Genomic DNA, 20,259 nt, shown 5'->3' on the forward strand with positions numbered 1-20,259 from the left:
AGTCATACCTAACACAAGGGAAGATGGTTGTGGTTGTTGGAGGTCAATCATCTCAGTTCCAGGACATCACTGCATGGGTTCCTCAGGGTAGTGTCATAGGCCCAACCATCTTCAGCTGCTTCATCAATGACCTTCCTTCCATCATAAGGTCAGGAGTGGGGATGTTTGCTGATGATTGCACAATGTTCAGCACCATTTGTGACTCCTCAGACACTAAAGCAATCCATGTCCAAATGCAGCAAGACCTGGACAATATGCAGGCTTCTGTTGACAAGTGGCAGGTAATATTCGTGGCACACAAGTGCCAGGCAATGACCATCTCCAACAAGAGAGAATCTAACCATCACCCTTTGACAATCAATGGCATTACCATCTCTGAATCCCCCACTATCAACATCCTGGGGGTTACCATTGACCAGAAACTGAACTGGGCCAGCCAAATAAATACTGTGACTATGAGAGCTGGTCAGAGGCTAGAAATCTTATGATGAATAATTCACCCCCTGACTCCCCAAAACCTGTCCACCATCTATAAGGCACCGATCAGGAGTCTGATGGAATACTTCCCACTTGCTGGATGAGCGCAGCTCCAACAACACTCAAGAAGCTCAACATCATGCAGGGCAAAGCAGCCTGCTTCACTGGCACCCCATCCACAAATGTTCACTCTCTCCACCACCAACATACCATGGCAGCAGCGTGTACATCTAAGATGCACTGCAGGAGCTCACCAAGACTGCTTGGGCAACACCTTCCAAACACATGACTGCTACCATCTAGAAGGACAAGGGCAGCAGACACGTGGGTACACCACCACCTGAATGTCCCCCTCCAAGCCACTGATTTGGAAATATATCGCTGCTTCTTCCCTGTTGCTGGGTCAAATTCCTGGAACTCCCTCCGTAAGAGAACTGTGGGTGTACCTACAAAACAGGGACTGCAGCAGTTCAAGAAGGCAGCTCACCACACCTTCTCAAGGGCAATTCGAGGTGTGCAATAGAATGCTGGCCCAGTCAGCAATGCCTACATTCCATGAATGAATTTTTAAAAAATCCTCTATCCATGCTAAGATGTTATCTGCTAAACCACAAATTCTTATTTTGCAAAGTAATCTTTGATATGGCACCTTGTCAAATGCCTTCTGGAAAACCTAAATACAGCACATCTATAGGTTCTCCTTTATCCACGTTGCTTGTTACTTCCTCAAAGAACTCCAATAAATTAGTCAAACAAACACCAAACCATATTGACTCCACATGATTGCACTGAGATTTTCTCAGTGCCCTGCTATAACCTCCCTAATAATAGATTCCAGCAACTTCCCTACAACAGATGTTAAGCTAAGCACCTTGTATTTTCCTGCTTTCTGTCTCCCTCCCTTCTTGAGGAGTCACATTTGCTATTCTTCAATCTGATGGGACCTTTCCAGAATCTAGGGAATTTGGAAAAATAAAACTAATGTATTTACTATTTCAGCAGCCACTTCTTTTAAGACCCGAGGATGAAATTCATCAGGACCTGGGAACTTGTCAGCTTTTAGTTCTAATAATTTTCTTAATACACTTTCCCCGGTGATTGCAATTATTTTAAGTTTCTCTTTTCCTTTCACCTCTTGATTCAGAATTATTTCTGGGATGATATTTGTATTGTCTACAGTGAAGTCAGACACAAAATGTCTGTTCAGTTCATCTGTCTTTTCCTTATTTTCCATTACTAATTCCCTATTCTCAGAGGACAGACACTTACTCTTATCCTTTTTAAATACCTATAGAAACTCTTACTATCTGTTTTCATATTTCTAGCTAGATTCTGTCTTAACCTGTCAAATTTCTTGAGGTTCTGTCTGCTGGAACACTTGGGGCCAGATTTTCAAAGGGAGGCGGGGTCGGGATCCAGCGGAGCAGGAGTTCAAAATGGTGGATCGGATGCCATCACAGCATTGAAGATCGCGTTGCGAGAGTGGTGTAGCTGAAGCACAGGGTTGGGACCCAGAATTCATCTGTGTGTCCGGCTTCTGCCCCCATTTTGAAAACTTGGCTTTTGTTCAGTGTTTCCCAGTTCAGTACAATGAAGTACAATGACCAGCTGAATGTTCCTGTCAAATACACAGGGATAAAATGATAAGTCTTTACAGCTTCTCTAAACATCAGATGAGCAAAATCATAAATGTATTGCAGCCCATTGGGAGTTCAGAGATAAACTTATATCAAAAGATATCTTTTGAAAATTCACTTTTAGACCTGAACTTATTGCTGTGTGAAATATGAGAGGCAATGCAATTATTACTGTCTTTGAAGCCTTTATTTAATGTACAAGAATTGTAAAAACCGACTCTTGTCATAAAAATATCTGGTAATATTGGTTCATTTTCTTAGTGGTTAGATTGAAACTGCTGAAAAGTGTCTCTGTCGGAATAATGAGTGAAAACTATGAACCCCGCCATGAATAACCTGCTAGTATTTATAAAAACATAAAAACATAAGAAATAAGAGCTGGAGGAGACCATTTAGCCCTTTGAACCTGTTTTGCCATTCAACATGGTCATGCCTGATCTTCGACCTCAACTACATTTTCCTGCACTCTCCATATATCCCTTAATTCCCTTAGCCCCTACACTCTATTGACCTCTGCGTTGAATATACCCAACAACTGAACATCCACAGCTCTCTGGGTATAGAATTCCAAAAGTTTACAACGGTGATTCCTAAATGGCTGACCCCTGTTGTGAGTCTGTGACCCCATGTTCTAGATTCCCCAGCCAGAGGAAACATTTTCTCAGCATCTACCCTGTCATGCCTCTTAAGAATTTTATGGGCAGGGTTTTCCCTTCATCAGGTGGGCGCAGCGGGCGGGTCCGGAGTGACAGTGAAATGGTCCACCGCTTGTGATCGGGCCCTGACCGCGATTTCACAAAACGCGCACTAAGAACCTCAACGCTGCCTGGTTGGGGGCGGGAGGAGCACGAGCACTGAAGCCTGCGCATGTGCGTGGGTGTGCTCACTGAAAGCTCTCTGAAGACACAGAGCTGCCTCAGGGAGTTGAAGATTTTTAAAATGAAAAATTAAGATGTTAGAAATGATATAAACGTGTCCCCCACATGTGACTCAGTCACATGAAGAGGGACATGTTAAAAATAATTTTTAAAAATTTTAATTTTTAAAAATTTACTGTTGGAAACCTCATCTCACCCATGGCCACGCACTTGTAAAAGCTTGTCCAAAGTGAGCATTCTTCCCCAGCCGAGACCGTTCAGCAGCTCCATTGACATGCTTGGAGTCGGACCTCTGAAGTTTTTCTGCCCACTCAAGCAATGCGAAAGCATGAAAGTGCCACTAAATGCTCCAGAACTTTTCCCCCTCAGGCGCAGACTACATATTAATGAGCATTTTAGGGGGCTGCAGAACAAATGGCCGACTGGGCAAGTTGTACAATCCCCTTACGAAAGGTGGCCATGGCGCAGTCACTGGTGGAGGCGCTCACAGCCCCTTGCAATGTCTTTATTAAGGTTTGGACCAGTACCCATCATGGTTCAAGCTAACAGTGCAGCCTTGCAGTGTGGGTTAGGAGAACATCTGTGCCTGAGCTGAGAGCACAGCATGCAGTCAATGGGCAAGGCTGCCGCCAATCAGTCAAGTGTAGTGGGTGGGGTTTCGGACAGCCAATGAGCGCACTACATTCAAGTGGTGGCCAGCACTCTCCTGCATGCGTGAATCAAGAGAGGTTCTGAGCACACACATGCTAACCTACACGTCTCTCATTTTCATTCTGCAGGGGGAGAACATCAGGATTATGGAGCCTGGTTACTTATCAGTATGTTTCATGGCTTACAGGGAGCACAGAAGTAGAAGAAGAGTGCGGCGGAGCCACTTAGCTCGGCAATGGGAAGAGCGGTTCCTGTAAGATGAAGGGGCGGCAGGGCCTGCTGCGCGCACAGCTGAAGATCCACAGAGAGCCGTCGTTCATAAGCGCCTCACTAGACCCAGTGTTCATAGACGTCGCCTGTCATTCCTGCAAATGACTGAGAACCAGTGTCGCCAAAGACTGCGGAGGTACGCGCTGCCAGTGGCCGTGAAGGTGACTGCGAGGCTCAATTATGCCAGTGGCTCCTTCCAGGGCTCCACAGGTGACCTGTGCAGGATCTCACAAGCCTCCACGCACAAGTGCATCCAGGAGGTCACAGATACCATCTTCATGAAGGCACAGAACTTTGTGTATTTTGCCCGGGATCAGGAAAACCAGGAAGCAAGAGCGCTGGGATCTGTGCAGATCTCTGGCTTTCACAGGTGCAGAGTGCCATTGAGCGTACTCACATGGCGTTTAGATTTCTGTGGCAACAAGCAGCCAATAAGTCAACCACAAGGGCTTCCACTCTCTGAATGTTCAGCTGGTGTGCGACCACCACAAATGAATCCTTCAGGTCTGCGCACGATTCCCAGACAGCATCCACGACTCCTACATCCTTAGCAGGTCTCAGATCCCTGACATCTTCCAGGCTCCAGAGAGGCTGCAGGGTTGTCTCCTCGGGGACAAGGGCTACCCACAGAGGCCGTGGCTGATGATGTCTGTGCAGCAGCCTCAGACTGCAGCAGAGTGATGGTATAATGAGACTCCTACCACAACCCAGGCTTTGGTGGAGAAAATGATAGGCATTTTGAAAATGAGGTTCCAGTGCCTGGACAGGTCCAATGGAGCACTGCAATACAGTCCACAGAGGGTGTCGCACATTAGTGTCGCTTGCTGCTGCGGTGGGGGGAGGACCTGGCTGAGGAGGAGGTGGAAAAGCTGCACTTCTCCTCTGATGAGGAGGATGTTGAAGGGAATGAGGATGATGAGGTCCTGGAAAACGAAGATGCCGGCAATCGCACTGGCCAGATGAGGCAGGCATGCGCGAGAGGCCCTCATAACTGAAAGACTCATGGAGGATGATAATGAGATGAGGCGAGGACAGTCCTGACATCCTCACCTTGCATCTGTGAATGTTTGGCTCCTGTGTGGCTGATGGCTGCGCACATACCCTCAGTGCTCAGGCTTATCTCATGGAGACGCAGCAGAGGCCTTAATAGTCACTAGGTTCCAGGAGAATGATGATGATGATATACAGTGAGAACACTCAATAGGTCTTCACCCTCTGTGAATATCTGACTCCTGTCTGGCTGAGCGCAGCTCGCTTGCGCTCTGTGATCAGGGTCATATCGTGGAGACGCAGCCATGAAACTTTAGAAGCATCTGATCCTTTATCAGCCTTCAGCACCTGAATCCTTTAGGAGCACAGTGTCACCGATCACAGATGCTGAAGAGATGGGGGCCAGCCCCACCTCCAAGGCGCTGAGAGCACACAGAGAAAATGATGGAACTCTGTGACCCCTGTCCACAACATTCTGGCAGCAATAACAAGCACATCAAGGTGCAGGCATCAGTAATGTATCCAGTGAGTGTGAAGCCGGACCATCATTTTGGTCTGAAGGTTACACACTGCACAGGGAAGAGGCCCTGGACTGAGACACCTGCCTTTATCTTGTGCAGGAACCAAGGTTTCACATCTGAGTGACATGAACATGGCTCATCATAACAGGGAACCACAGGCAGGGAAATATTCTTGGGAGTTTATTTACAACAGTGAACATTATGTACAAGTGATTAACATCCATGCCCAGGCTGTGCAACCACATCTCCTTAACCTTCCTAACCCTGCCGCTACATCTTGGTGCTCCCCTGGCATCCAAAGCAGAGGTGGAGTCAGCCTGCTGACTGCTACGCCCTGTCTGTGATGACCTTGGCGGATGTCCTCTGGTGTGCTGAAACCCGGAGGGCCCCAGCCAGCTTTGGATGTCCTGCTGTGGGCCAGCTGCACCCTCCTCGGCCGTCAGAGCTAGGGCTGCTGAGGTCACAGGAACAAGGGATTCGGATTGGCCAGGCATTCCTGGAGTCACCTGAGTGGATGGTCCAGGGTGCCAAGTGCTGGTCCTCCTCCCTATGGGTGCTGGACGGCTAAATACGGATGGACTCCTCCATTGTGCCTTGTAATCTGAGGAGTGCAGCGGATGTTTCTTCCTGATGTTCCCAAGCTTGCCTTTGCAGCTCCAGCAATTGAGGTATGACCGAGTCCAGAGGCTCGTCATCTGACTCGGACTTGCAGCTTTCTGGCCTCCAGCAGCCCTCCAAGTGCCGGAAACCTGGGAAGTCCCTGCCTCCGCCTGCTGTGAATCAGATAGTGCACTGTGCTCAGCAGATTATGACCCTGAGGCTACTCTAGAACTAGGTCCTACCAAGGTTTGTGTCTCTGCGCTGATGGAGGGTGTGGGTCAGTGCTGTGACGGGTCTTCAATTAGGGTGTCATCAGACTTTTCTTCCAAGGTATCTTCGAGGCTTGAGACGAGGACCTGGTTCGTGGACCCTCTTGGCTGCTTCCCAGATGTGCCTGCGAAAGCATGGAGAGATAATTAGTGCGTGGCAGGGGACTGGAGAACAGTGGAACTCACTCACAGCATGTTTGTCTGATGGATGTTGCGCTGTTAGATCCTCACTTATTTGAGTACCACAGACCTCACCGTCAGCACAGGAATGGTCCAGATCATCACCGGCCAGCTGGATGACTCTATTTTCATAGTGTGTGAGGACCTTGATGTCAGGAATTCCCCTACCAGTCTGCGACCTCTCCCTTTTGTTGTGTGCCAGCTTGTCCTGTATGAATAGAGATGGAGAGGATGTAAACAGGACGCCTGCCAGGCCAGATGATAAGGATGCCTGGCATGTGTGGGTGGTGAGTGGTGACATGGATGGGATGAGGACACGATCCGCAGGGCAGATGAAGGTGTGTGTGAGAGAGTGAATGGTGATGTCCCATGAACTGGCAGTGAGTGAGATCCCTGTGAATGTGTGCTGGGTTTGTGAGTGTGTGAGTTGAGAGTGATGAGAAGAATGACCTACCCTGGCGGAACAGAGGAGATGATTCATCCTCTTATGGCACTGGGTGGCTGTCATCTTTTGCAGGGCATTGGCGCTGACCACCACTGCCACCACGTTGGATTTGTCACTTTGCTTGCTGGTCTTCGCCCAGAGCAGGGTTAGAGGGTTTCACAGTGCGCCTCCACTGTGTCCAGTAGGCGCTCGAAGGAGGGTCGCTAAGTTCAGGGGCAGCATGGCTCCCTTTGGCAGCCATGACCTTACCAGCAGCTTTTAATCCCTGAGAGAGTGCTAGCTTTGTGCAGGCGTGCTTCTTTAAATATGGCGCCCGGATTACCGAAGGCCTGAGGTGATGGCGGGGCGGGTGAATCAGACGCTGCCCTGGCAGCTATCCGTCCTGTTTCCCGTGAATGCATTATTAATGAGGCGGAACCCGCCGGGAAGGGGACGATAAAGCATAAAAATCCACCATTGCAGCTGGTGGGTAAAGGAGCTTTTCTCACGCCCGCTACTGCACTTAGTGCAAACCTGGGACGATTCTGCCCAGAGTTCCCCTTTTTCTCTCTTCCTCCTTTCTTAAATAACGGGGTTATGTTAATTACCTTCCAATCCTTGGGAACTATTCTAGAATCTAGTAAATTCTGGAATATCAAAGCCAATGTTCCCAACATCTATGCAGCTAATTCTTTTCAAAGCCTAGGATGCAGGTCGCCAGATCCAAGATATCTGTCGCCACTATGTCCCATTGATTTCTCCATCACTATTTCTTTACTATACTGATTTCTTTGAGTTCCTCATTCTCACTGATTTCCAATTATTTCTGGGATACCTGTAAAATGGCTGCTTGGAGTCAAAGGAGGAAAAGCAAGTCATAATTCGATGATTTTTGGGTTTGACAAAAAAAAACTGCGAAATAAAGTGGCAGATATAAAGAAGTAAACCAATGCTGATGGCAAGGATCTGAAAGGGCAATGGTACTTCCTCTGTGTGAAGCTGAAAAATGTTCACCGTCTGTAGGAACTTCTAGCCAGCAGGAACTTCATTGATACCTGTAGACTTCATGGGGACTAATATTCTCTAAGCACTAACAAGAAATGGTTAAATTGTTTATTTTATTTTACACATGTATTAACTGATATAAAATGACTGAATCAATGATTGCATTAAAATAATGTAGATAGGAATCTAACAGTAATGCGTTAACCAGGGCATCTCAAATAGCGCAGAGAAAATTACACAGTTTTATGTCAGCTGTTTTCTATTTCATATGGGTTAAAGTGAAATAGCAGTGTTTGGTTTCAGCATACATGATATTCTTGGTTGCACATGCACAGAATGAAAGTTTATAGAAATGTCAATGTTATAGAAGGCACTCAGCCCATCATGCCTGTGCTCATGCAAACTCATCAACTGAACGGCCTCCCTTTCTTCTCTTCTTCCCTGCCCTTTCACTATATGCTCTATCAAACTTCATTTTTAAATATTTATTCAATTTGTGATATTATAATCACTACCTCAATAGCAGTTTGTGCTATAGTATTCCATGTTCTGACAGTCCTATTGTGCTATAGTATTCCATGTTCTGATAATTCGATTTGTGCTATAGTATTCTGTGGCCTGAATTTCACACTTGGCGTGCATGCCAATCAGTGGGCCCAGAAGCGGACGTATAATCCGCTCCTGGGTGCGATCACGTTCCCAACGTGATTTCATGTTGGGTGGCCAATTAAGGGCCACCCAATGTGAAACGTGTCTGCTCAATGGTTAGAAGGGCCGGGCATGGGTGGGAGCTTGTCGGGCACTGGGTCCAATGGCGACCTGGAGGGGGATTTAAAAGCAGCAGAGGCAGCTCCTTGAAAGCTGCTAGGGGACATAGAGGGAACTTTGGAGTTCTTTAATGAAACATTTTCTTTCAACTGCAATGGCATCTGCACCTGCTGGGCACATCAGGCAGGAGGGCAAGTCCTGTGGGCACTCAGTCCCCGGTTCTCGGATGAGTGCCTAGGAATCCTCGTGGAGGACGTCAGTGCCAGGCAGGACACCCTCATCCACAGGGATGGCAAGAGAAAGACACCGCACCTGACCAAGAAAGCATGGGCAGAGGTGGCAGCCCAGGTCAGCAGCCATGATGTTGTGCGGCGCACATGGGTGCGAAGGTTCAATAATCTGCTGCTCTCGGTAAGAGTGAGTACCGAGTTGGCATGGATCTATATGTAGAAGTGTTAATGGCTGGCCATCCCCCTGTGGTGCTCAGGAGTGTAAGAGTCTGAATGCCAACTGTCAATGACATTGGCACCTGATTGATTTGTGGGTTGAGGGCCACGACTCGGATGTGCCCTGCGAGGTGTTCCTCAGGTGGGGTTGGCCAGGCTGCAATGGCACTGCAGGTAGAAAGTGGACTAACCAATGCTCCTCTGTTCTTTCAGAAGAGAAGCCATAACAACATCGAGAGGTCAAGGACAGGCGGAGGCCGTCAGACCTGCTCATATTGACGATGTACGAGATGGCTGCCTTAGAGATGGAGTGCCCGCACTCAGCGGTTTCAGCGGTTGTGGAGAGACAGGGGTCTCTGACGAAGGTAAGAATGCAGTGCACAGATGTGAGAGTGTAGGAGTCTGTCAATGTTGTTGTGATGTCTCATCTGTAATGGAAACCTCAAACCTGGAGTCCCCATTGATCATTGAAAAACGATGGCACTATGATGTAGATCTCCATTGTCTCACCAGCCCGCCTGGCATACACAGTGACAGTGTGATGACTAATCCTAATGACATGTTGTTTTTCGCCCCTAGAATTTGCATCCAGCAAACGATTGCAGGACCCCGAGGAGCCACTCTTGACGCCGGAGGACCAGTGCCCATCAGATGCACCTGTGTCTCTGCACCAGGCACCAGCACAGATACCAGCACCTTGGTGGGCATTAGATCATCGGTTACAAAGTTGGTGCACAGCAGACTGCTTCCAATGCCGCTGCCAGCGAGGGGTGGGGGGATCACAAAGAAGCAGCACTCGCAAACTTAAGTTTAAGGCACGGAGCAGAAGGGGGACAGTTCACGGGTGATCTTCTGTTCTGCCATGTTTGTTAATTGATTTACTGGTGTGACCATTAACACCTTATATCATTAAGTTCATTTTCTGTTAGTGACAACATTATATAAATTTTGCTTCTGTGCTAATGGTCTGAGTATGTTTCATTTATTGTGTAGGTATAGGGCATGCCAGTATCTCATGCTGGATGTGAGTGGCTCTAAACTTTATTGCACAGGCACTGAGTGGCCTTTGGAATGGGTCATTTCAAACATTCGGTAAGGAGGTGGCTTGAGGTGAAAGCAGATCCTGAAATGAAAGCCAGCAATGCAAAGACTGAAGATCAAAACAGAGATAAAGCGGTCAAGTTTCACTAAGCAGCCAGCAGCAAACTAGCTCCTAAACACCTCATTACTCACAATGTCAAAGCTCCAGACCCTTTTTATCCTGCCCTTTGATGAGCTTTCATTAAAAATGGGCTGCACGCCATGTGACAAGCGTGAAACCGCACGGGCAAAGTAAAATCGTGGATAATAGGCTTTTTAATGGCCTTAATTGGCCCTTTAGTTGTCGGCAGGTGCGGCTCCGACTCCTGCATGCGCTCCCCGACCTGAATATTGTTCGCATGTGCGATGAGGTCGAGATGCACACCTGACGTCATTTCGGGCAATTTCATGTGTGTTCGGGTCAGGCAATGTAAAATTCTGGCCCATGTTTCTGATAATCCTGTGTAAAAACATCTCAACTATGTACACTGCCTAATCCCGAGGCTATACCCCGTTATGACCAATTCAGCAATGAGACAAGAGAATTGTTTACTATTTATAGCTGTGGCTTAATGGGCAGCACTTTCACCTCTGACTCATTTCCTACTCCAGAGTCTTGAGCACATAATCTAAATTGACACTTTTCAGTACAAATACTGAGAGATTGTTGCACTTGCGGAAGAGCTTTCCTTCTGATGCAGTGTTAAACTAAAGGCCCATCTGCCCACTGACGTGGACACACAAAAGAAGAAGCAATCGGCAAGAGCCATGGCTAATAGTTATCCCTGGCCATCACCATTATAACAGGATATCTCATTACTATATCACTGCTGATTGTTGGACATTGTGCAAATTGGACAATGCATTTCCCTACATTGTAACATTTCAAAAAATACTTCATTGACTGTAGAGAACTTTGGGATGTACTAAGGCCATGGAAGATATTCTTTCTCATCCAACCTCCCGACTCAGGCGGGTGAGAACAGTGTAGTGCAGTGTAAGGCCTAAGGCCTTATGTTAAGGGTAGCTAAGTTGGAGGTAAGGAAGCCACACCCTCTTTGTTATGGCACTAGCTGCCGTAAAGTAGGTAAGTTTAAAGGTCCAGTCGCTTGGAGAAGGCAAGTATGTAAAGTGGGTAGGATTGGGGGGGTCAGGTGATCAGTGTAGAGGGTCAGTTGATGGGGCGAGTGGCTGGGTGGTGAGGGTTGTCGGCTGATGGGGGAGGTTCAGGTGGCCAGTGGGGGGTGGCCATTGTGTGTTTGGGGGTTGGGTGGGGTCAGGTGGTCAGTGGAGAGGGTGCTGGTTGGGTGGTCAGTGGGGCGGGGTGGTCAGTGGGGGTTCAGGTGGTCAGTGGAGGGGTGGTCAGTGTGGGGTTGGGAGGTAGGGTGGGGCCAGATGATCAGTTGGAGGTGCTAGTCAGCTGGTCAGTAGTGGGGGGTGGTCTGTAGGAGGGGGTTGGGTGGTCTGTGGAGTGGATGGTCAGTGGGAGGTGGTCAGTGTCTGGTTAGGGGTTGTGTGGTCAGTGTGGGGATGGTCAGCGTGGGTTGGGGGTCGGGTGGTCAGTAGGTGGAATCGGGTGGTCAGTGTGGGGGTAAGGGTTGGGTGCTCAGTAGTGATCAGTGATGGAAGTGGCCAGTGGTGGGGGTCAGGTGGTCAGTGAAAGTGTGGTCAGTGGAGTGGGTCAGGTGTTCATGGGGGTGGTTAGTGGAGGGGCTGGGGAGGGTAATTGGTGAGCAGTTGAGGGGTCCCGTGGGGGGACTGGGGGTGTGGAGGGAGCCCCGGAGCCCTTGAAGTTATGGTCCATTATGTATTTCTTTACCCTTTCACAAACTTTCAGAAATTTGAAAACTCACTACTTGCTTTCCCTCTTAAAGAAAGAAAGACTTGCATTTATAAAACACCTTTCCCGACACCAGGCTGCCTCAAAGCGTTTTACAGACAATGAAATACTGTGAAGTGTAATAATATATTGCATCAAGTTAGTCAGACTTTCTTCATAACTATAATTTCATATACTTTGAATCATTATAGTTGCATGTCCTTTCAATGCTAACAGTTGTTTAGCCAACTTCTTTTACAAACATCAATGCATCTTATGCACAAAGCCCATTTAATTTTTTTCTCTAAGCCTCATATTTTAAAGAGATATGTGTTGCAAATGTATATCTCTGTTCCTCCACTCTGTTAAAAATGTTACCATTTAGGGTATAATTCCTTTCATTGTTCAGTTCCCAATATGTTCTATTGCCAAAAGCTACAGAAGCTTTTAACTGTATCTGTACATATTTGTCCACATTTCTAATCTTTCTATGTCCTCTGGCAATCTCTGACATTCTTCTTTCCAGTTTGCAATCCCCCTTCATTTTATATCTACAAAATGTCATATCATTCTTGTGTCTTTGTCAAAATCATTTATATAAATAGAAAGCAGGAATATTAAGACAGATCCAAGAGATGCACTGCTATCCACAGCCCATCAATCCAAAACAAAAATATGTATCTATTTGTTCCTATTCTCTGCTCTCTGTCCCTTAACTATCATTCTATCAACAAAACTACAGGCTTTTACACGCCCCCAGGAGTGGAGTGGCAGGCTGTGGGTCAATTGAGGCCCTTAAATGGCCAATTAATGGCCAGTTGAAGGTACCCTCCTTCTGCTAACCCACACCTAAGGCCCAGGGTGCACAGTAAAAGCCGCTCTGTGTGCCCTCCTCCTGCACCATGGATTCCCCCTGCTTTTCCTCTCCTCCCCTGTCCTGTCAACCCCAGTCCACCTACTTCCCTTACTCATGCCGGCCTCAAACTCAACTTGTTCCAGGCTCCTGGCTCCTCTTCTTCAGGTGACTGGCTGTAGTCCCAACAGTGGCCACTGTTCAGGTGGCGCTGCTGGGACAAGGCAGCTGTGGCCATTTGATTGGCCAGCAGCTTCTGGAGACAGGACTTCCTCACAGATGGGCGTGGAAGTCCTGCTTCAAGCCAATTAAAGGCCTGATGGTTGTTATAAGTCTGCGGTGTGAGCAGGCCAAGCGCACACAGGTTGTCCCCGACTTTTACGCTGGAGGGCCAGCCCACCCGCCTCCCCCCTTGCATAACATTCAGCCCTTTCTTTCCTTTAATATAATTTGTCTGAATTTTTACAACAAGTGTCTTATTATTTGGCACTTATCTGAAAACTCATTCCTAATTCATGTTATCTATCAGTACTCTCTGATTTCCTCAAAAATTAAATTTATTGAGTCAAGTCCTATGGTCAGTCAGCAGATTAGCTTAGATATTTTATAACCTGGGATACAAGTTTGGAATGGGGGCAGATGGGTTTGCATCAAGCTCGCCCAGCCATGGTGAAGTGAGGAAGCCATTTTATTTCCTTCGTTGGTGACAGGAGCTTACATGTTCCAGTCTGCGTCCTGAATGGAAGCTAATGGACAGTGGTCTTGTGAGCAGCTTTGCAGCTGCTATTTTGGCTGGATGATGGTGATGAATATAGTCTTGGCTCAATGTCTATGTGGTGGAGTGCAAGGCTCTCCCTTAACAAACACATTGGCCTCTGAAGAAGAGTCATACGGACTCAAAACGTTACCCCTGTTTCTCTCTCCACAGATGCTGTCAGGCCTGCTGAGTTTTTCCAGCATTTTCTGTTTTTATTTCAGATTTCCAGCATCCACAGTATTTTGCTTTTATCTATAATCACCAACTCTGACTTGCGTGCCCATCTTCCTCTTAGTCTGTGATCCTGGCTATTTTTTATTACTCCCTCCTCCATGGGTGAGATGATGTGAAGTTAAGAGACACTTCCATTCCCCTGGGCTCTCTCTCAGTCATTATGTGCCCATTTCTACTAGAAAGACAAAGGAGAGTTTGATAAGGCAATGCTGTCTTCAGTGGTCAGGGTTCCAAGATGTTTGGTAGCCAGGCTGCTATGAAACATGCGACCTGGCCCAATTCCCCGCACATGCATCCCACATCACACCATCTGAAGTTGGAAAACCAGTCAAACCACTAGCCAGACACAGGCTCAGAAGAACACTAAAGTCTCTCAATCATAGCAGTGGTGGGGGAAGGGCAGTGGACTGATCAAAGATACTTTAAATATCGCAAAAGGGCAGCAAAACAGTGACAGAAGTTGAGCCTTATGGTGTAACCAGTGTAATCCAGAGTCTTTGTGATGTCGAGAGGAATCCAGAAATTTGAAGCCACACTTGAAAGATGATACTAGATTTTTCCAGCTCTCAAAAATCGCAGATCAAAAAAAAATCAACAGATTCTAGAAGAAGCAGAGTCTTACACTTTTCCCAATGTAGCACAATGAAGAAATGTGACCTAAATGTCCAGTGAAGTCTAGGAATTTGAAGCCAGAAATGAGAAAAAATCCACAGTCAGGTTTTTTCAAGATCTTTGCCAGAGCTCAGAAGGTAGAATAGAAGATGGGCTTTGAACCGTCAGACAGAGGCAGTTTAAACTAACAGTTAACTATTAAGTTCAAGTTTAACTTAAAATACACCCCTTGTTGGAATCAGGGGAACTTAATCAGCAGAAGTGAGGATTTAGAGGGGAGTTTATTTACCCACTTATGCACAGGCCAGCAAGAGCGCCTCCATGTTGAGGCAAACTCCTGATTCCCAGCCTGTCTCAGCAACGTCCACCTGTCCTGGTGGGGCTGCTGAGTTCCAGAGTTTCTGGCACTCCAATTGTGTTGGCAGTTCTGAGAGATGCCCTTCCTGCTATACTCATTAGGGTGGAGAATGCAGAGGTAGCTAACTAGAAGGCTGCCTCCGGGAAGATTGTGCTGCAAGTCTTACAAGTGCAAGCTTAGAACCCCCATTTTGTCCCAACTTCGTGGTCCATAAGTCCACGGGAAAATCCAGCCCCATGTAATATCCACCAGCGCTCTTGTTTCTTTCAGAAACAACAGCCTCAACCAAAATCAAATTCCAGACCACACAAAGAGTTTCAGCCTGCAGAATATGTGTTGACAGATTATTTAACGTAGGGAACATTGTCACTGAGGCGATCTTCAGCTCCAGTGGTTCATAACTGCCTGTTTACAGAATGGTGTTGTCTTGTATGTTGAGCAAGGCTGTAGAAGCTAATCTCGCCATGGTAGTACAATAGCGATGGTACTGGGAAAATAACTCAGCGGCTTTGAATTCAAAGATTGAATTTAATAAACATAGCTATTTACAGGCTTACAGCAGAAAAAAACATGATCACAAAGGCTGCTGGATCATTATAAAACCAGCCGGTTAACTTATGCTCCTCAGAGAGGTGAACCTGCTACCTGTTCCTGGTCCAACCGAAGTGTGACTCCAGTCCCCCTCTATATTGATGACTCGTGGTACCTCTGAACTGTTCTAGCAAACCACTCCACTGTCAAGACAATCGCCATATGTCAACAATCTTCATTTGAGAAGAATGCCATATTATCCTCTTAGAACAGCTCAGGCAATAAATGTAGCAATGTCTCCCACATCCTGAGGACAAATTGGAAAACAAGTTTGTCTGTGAGTTTGAGGATGGCCTTGCAAGAATTGTTACCAAGAGCCTAAATGCCGTGTGAGGTTTGAGAAACCAACAAAGATTTTTTAAAGACAATCTTCAGTATGGCTATTCGTGTTTCTATATAGACTCCAATAATTCTTCAGACTTCTGTGGAATAAAAACCAGGCTGGCTCCATAATGGGGGAGTGATCCACTCTACCAGATCACTGCCCATGTGGCGAAAATGAAATTTTGCCCAAATCCTATGAGCATTTTCAATTATTCACAATTGATTTGTTCAAAAACTAACTTTACAAATACCTCATTCTTTCAACTTGCAAATAAAAGCGTGGTCAGCACTTTAATGCAATGCTTTGGTTTCAATCCTTTTCATTTGCAAATTAGTTTTATTTTTAATTGTCTGATCTTTTGTTTTTCTTCTCTTGGCTGATTTTCAGTTTTTTTCAGCTTTCCTACCTTCCAAGGTTTTTAGCTCAACATACTCCAATGCATCCAGCCTAGTTATATTACCATGGGCCTTATTCCAGCAGTATTTTATCACCAGTTCTTAATGAGAACCATGCGCCTCATCTGAAAATGATTCCCAGTGGAATTTGAGTTGCCAAATAGCTGCCAATTTGTTTTGTGTTGACCATCTTTTGTACCAGGCTTCTCAGAGTACAGCCACCAGCTCCTGTTCAACAAAATTGTTCATCCTCTGATCAATTATTACGGAACTTGATATTAATGAGTTGGAGTCAATATATATGATGGTTGCCTACATCTGGTACAATACATGCCTGTTAAGGGGAGCTTTTAAATAATTTTCTTTTTATTTTAAAGTATTTCCTTACAATGAACATGGCAGCTCCTCTGAAGGCTCAGATAATAAATTGGCTACCTGTGTGGAAATAAAACAGAAAGGCTTCATATCTGTGGAGCTAGCTGATCTCACCTGGTGTGACGATGGGAGTGCTAAATTGCTCCTTTCAGGTGATCTTTATCTATTGATTTCTGTTGGAAATGTTATGTGGACAGTATCAGCCTTAGTGGCAATGTTCCCTACATTAAATAAACTGTCTTCGCATAGTCTGCAGGCTGAAATCTTCATGTAATGAAAGGTTGTCAGCATCCTTGAAACTGTAACTGCATTTGAAACTATTAGAGAAATAAATCAGAGGGATGAACATATGGGTGAATTTGTGCTTCATCATACTCCCTTGATCCAGATTTGAATACTGAATTTCACATGTCAGTTGGTGTGAATGGTCTTCCCTAAATCATTACCAACTCAGAGTGCATATCAGTCAAAAAACCATTGAGAATTCAGACACATGTCCACCCAAAGGCCAAGTGGAACTGATCTCACCTTAATGACTAGCCTTGAGTTCAGATGCTAAACCAATGCTAAACCAGGAACAGAGAGCTGCATTCACCATGTGGTCATCCCAATTTCAGATGTATGTACACAACTCCACTGTAATGAATTTAAAGATGACACTGCCCCAGTTAAACTTCTGGAGCATCATATAAATAACATTATGCTTAGCACTTAATAACAGAAAGAAAAGAAAGAATTGTATTTATATATCGCCTTTCATGCCCCTCAAGATGTCTCAAAATACTTTACAGCTAAACGGGTGTTCTTTTAAAGTGTGGTCACTGTTGCAATGTGGGGAATGTGCACGGACGAGCATACGAACAAGGAGCAAGAGTAGGCCATTCAGCCCCTTGAGCCTGCTGCACCATTTAATAAGATCACAGCTGATCTGATAGTAACCTCAAATCTGCATGCTGCCTACCCCTGATAACCTATTACCCCCTTGCTTACCAAGAATCTATCCACTTCACCGTCTTTTAAGGAAGGGAGTTTCAAAGACAGCTCTCACAAATAGCAATGTGATAGTGACTAGATACCGCAGCTGTCAGCGCATAAGTCGTTTTGAAGCCACAAAAATTCCTTTCAAAAATGGGGATTGACTTATATGCCAAGTATAAAAAAGTCAACAGTTGGCATGGATGTGGGTGGTCACAATTTTTGTTATTTACCAAATGGGATCTGGTCTGTGTGGGCATCTCTAAACTCCCAGGCATCTTCACAACACAGCCCATATTGCCTGCTTGATCCATTTGCCCAGTTATAAGGTACCAGTAAGTAAAACATCCATTTGTGGGGTCAAAATTTGAGGCTGACTACTAATGCGAGTATGGCATGTTGTGGCTGATAGAGGGGGTCGATTTATACACTGAGTATATGCAAAAGCATGTTTTTTGGGGCTGAAGAAATGGGACTGCCGTATACGCCAGGTTGACTTACACACTGCGATCCACAGTAGCCTGTTTTAGCAGTATTGGTTGAGGGATAAATATTGGTGGAGATTAGGGATAACTTCCCTGCCCACCTTTGAACAGTGACATGGGATATTTTATATTCACCAGTATACGGATCTTTGGTTTAATGTCTCACCTGAAAGAGAGATGGCAGGCTGATCAAATGACACCCGCCACTGACATCCCCTTGCTACAGTATATAGGCAGAAGTACCCTTACATAACAACATAGGAACATAAGAAATAGGATCAGGAGTAAGCCATTCGACTCCTCAAGCCTGCCCTGTCATTCAGTAAGACCATGGCTGATCTGCCTCAGGCCTCAACTCCCCTTTCATGCCAGCTCCTCAAAGACCTCATTTCCTCGATATTTCAAAAATCTATCTACCTCCTCTTTAAATACTTTCAATGATCTAGCCTCCATAACTCTCTGGGGTAGAGAATTCCAGACATTCACTACCCTCTGAGAGAAGAAATTCATTTGCATCTCAGTTTTAAATGAGTGCCCCATTATTCTGTAACTATGTCCCCTAGTTCGAGATTTCCTCACTAGTGGAAACATCTTCTCAACATCTACCCTGTTAAGCCCCCTCAGGATCTTGTACGTTTCAATAAGATCACCCCTCATTCTTCTAAACTCTAATGAATAAAGGCCTAACCTGCTTAGCCATTCTTGATAAGTCAACCCCTTCATTCCAGGAATCAGCCTAGTGAATCTCTTCTGAACTGCCTCCAATACCAGTATATCCTTTCTTAAATATGGGGACCAAAACTATACACAATACTCCAGGTGCAGCCTCACCAACACCCTGTGCAAACTCCAACCCCCTAGCAACACAGGCCAAAATTCCATTTGCCTTCTTAATTACTCACTGCACCTGCATGCTAACTTTTTGTGTTTCGTGCACAAGAACACCCAGATCCCTCTATGCTGCACTTTTTTGGAGTCTCTCTCCATTTAAATAATAGTCTGCCTTTTGATTTTTCCTACCAAAGTGCATAACCTCACACTTTCCTACACTACCTCTGCTTGTCCTACTGGGGGCACTGTAAATATTAGTTAATCAGCAATAAAGCAGGTATATTAATTTGCTCAAGCACCACAGATATCACCTGCAGCAGCATGACAAGGCTTTCAATTTTATGAGTGGTAGAAATACCAAAGGTGAAGAGGGTTATCGATTGTACCCAAAGAAGTCTTCGTGCTTCATTAAACAAAAGCTCTGCCAACCCACTCAGCACACAATTTCTCTGTAGTCTCATCATTTTATAATACCAGGAAATTCTCAACTCAGAAACTGTCACAATGGCTTCATTTTATTGCAGCCTTTGGTCCCACAATATTTGGCACAGTATTACAAATCTCAGAGTGGCTCCAGGGAGATCAATGCAATCCTCTGTAACCTTGTTCATGAAATCTGCCCAGTATCCCAGGACACTATCTGCACAGATATACTGAACTGCATACCTATCCCAGAGTTATGGAGCAAATCATTGGCATTTCAAAGAAGTGCTTCAGAATGGTAAAATTTTACAAAACAGCCTGGTGAGAGTCTTGAGGATTCTTGCTTACCGCTGCTTGCTGCACAACTTTGCCATCCAATGAAAATTGTTATGGACGTGCTATGATGCATAGTTATGGTATTACAACTTTTTAGAAGAAACTGTTTTGAAGGGCACATTTTATAAACATTGGTCTGAGCTTAAAGACTGTTTCCAAAACGGACTCCAAGGGTCAGCTGACTTTTTCCTTTTAGATTCAGGCTGGAACCCCTTCCGCCAGACACAGAGGAAACATCCTCAGACATATACATTTAAGATTCAATGGGCAGAATTTTATGACAGCGGGATTTTATGTTCCCGCTGTCGTCAATGGAATTTATAACATGTCCCAAAAGAGTAAACAGAAATTCATTGACTTGATGGCTTTTCCTCCAAACACAAAGACACTAACTGATAAGCCACTTTAAGTTGTGAACAGCTTTGAGCATCGAGGTTTTCCACCCACGGTGGTTGACAGGGCCCTCAACCGTGTCCGGCCCATCTCCCGCGCATCCGCCCTCACACCTTCCTCTCCCTCCCAGAAACATGATAGGGTCCCCCTTGTCCTCACTTATCACCCCACCAGCCTCCGCATTCAAAGGATCATCCTCCACCATTTCCGCCAACTCCAGCATGATGCCACCACCAAACACGTCTTCCCTTCACCCCCCTGGCAGCATTCCGCAGGGATCGTTCCCTCCGGGACACCCTAG

Source organism: Cetorhinus maximus, chromosome 7 (genome assembly GCF_964194155.1).
Source record: "Cetorhinus maximus chromosome 7, sCetMax3.hap1.1, whole genome shotgun sequence".
Taxonomy (NCBI): domain Eukaryota; kingdom Metazoa; phylum Chordata; class Chondrichthyes; order Lamniformes; family Cetorhinidae; genus Cetorhinus; species Cetorhinus maximus.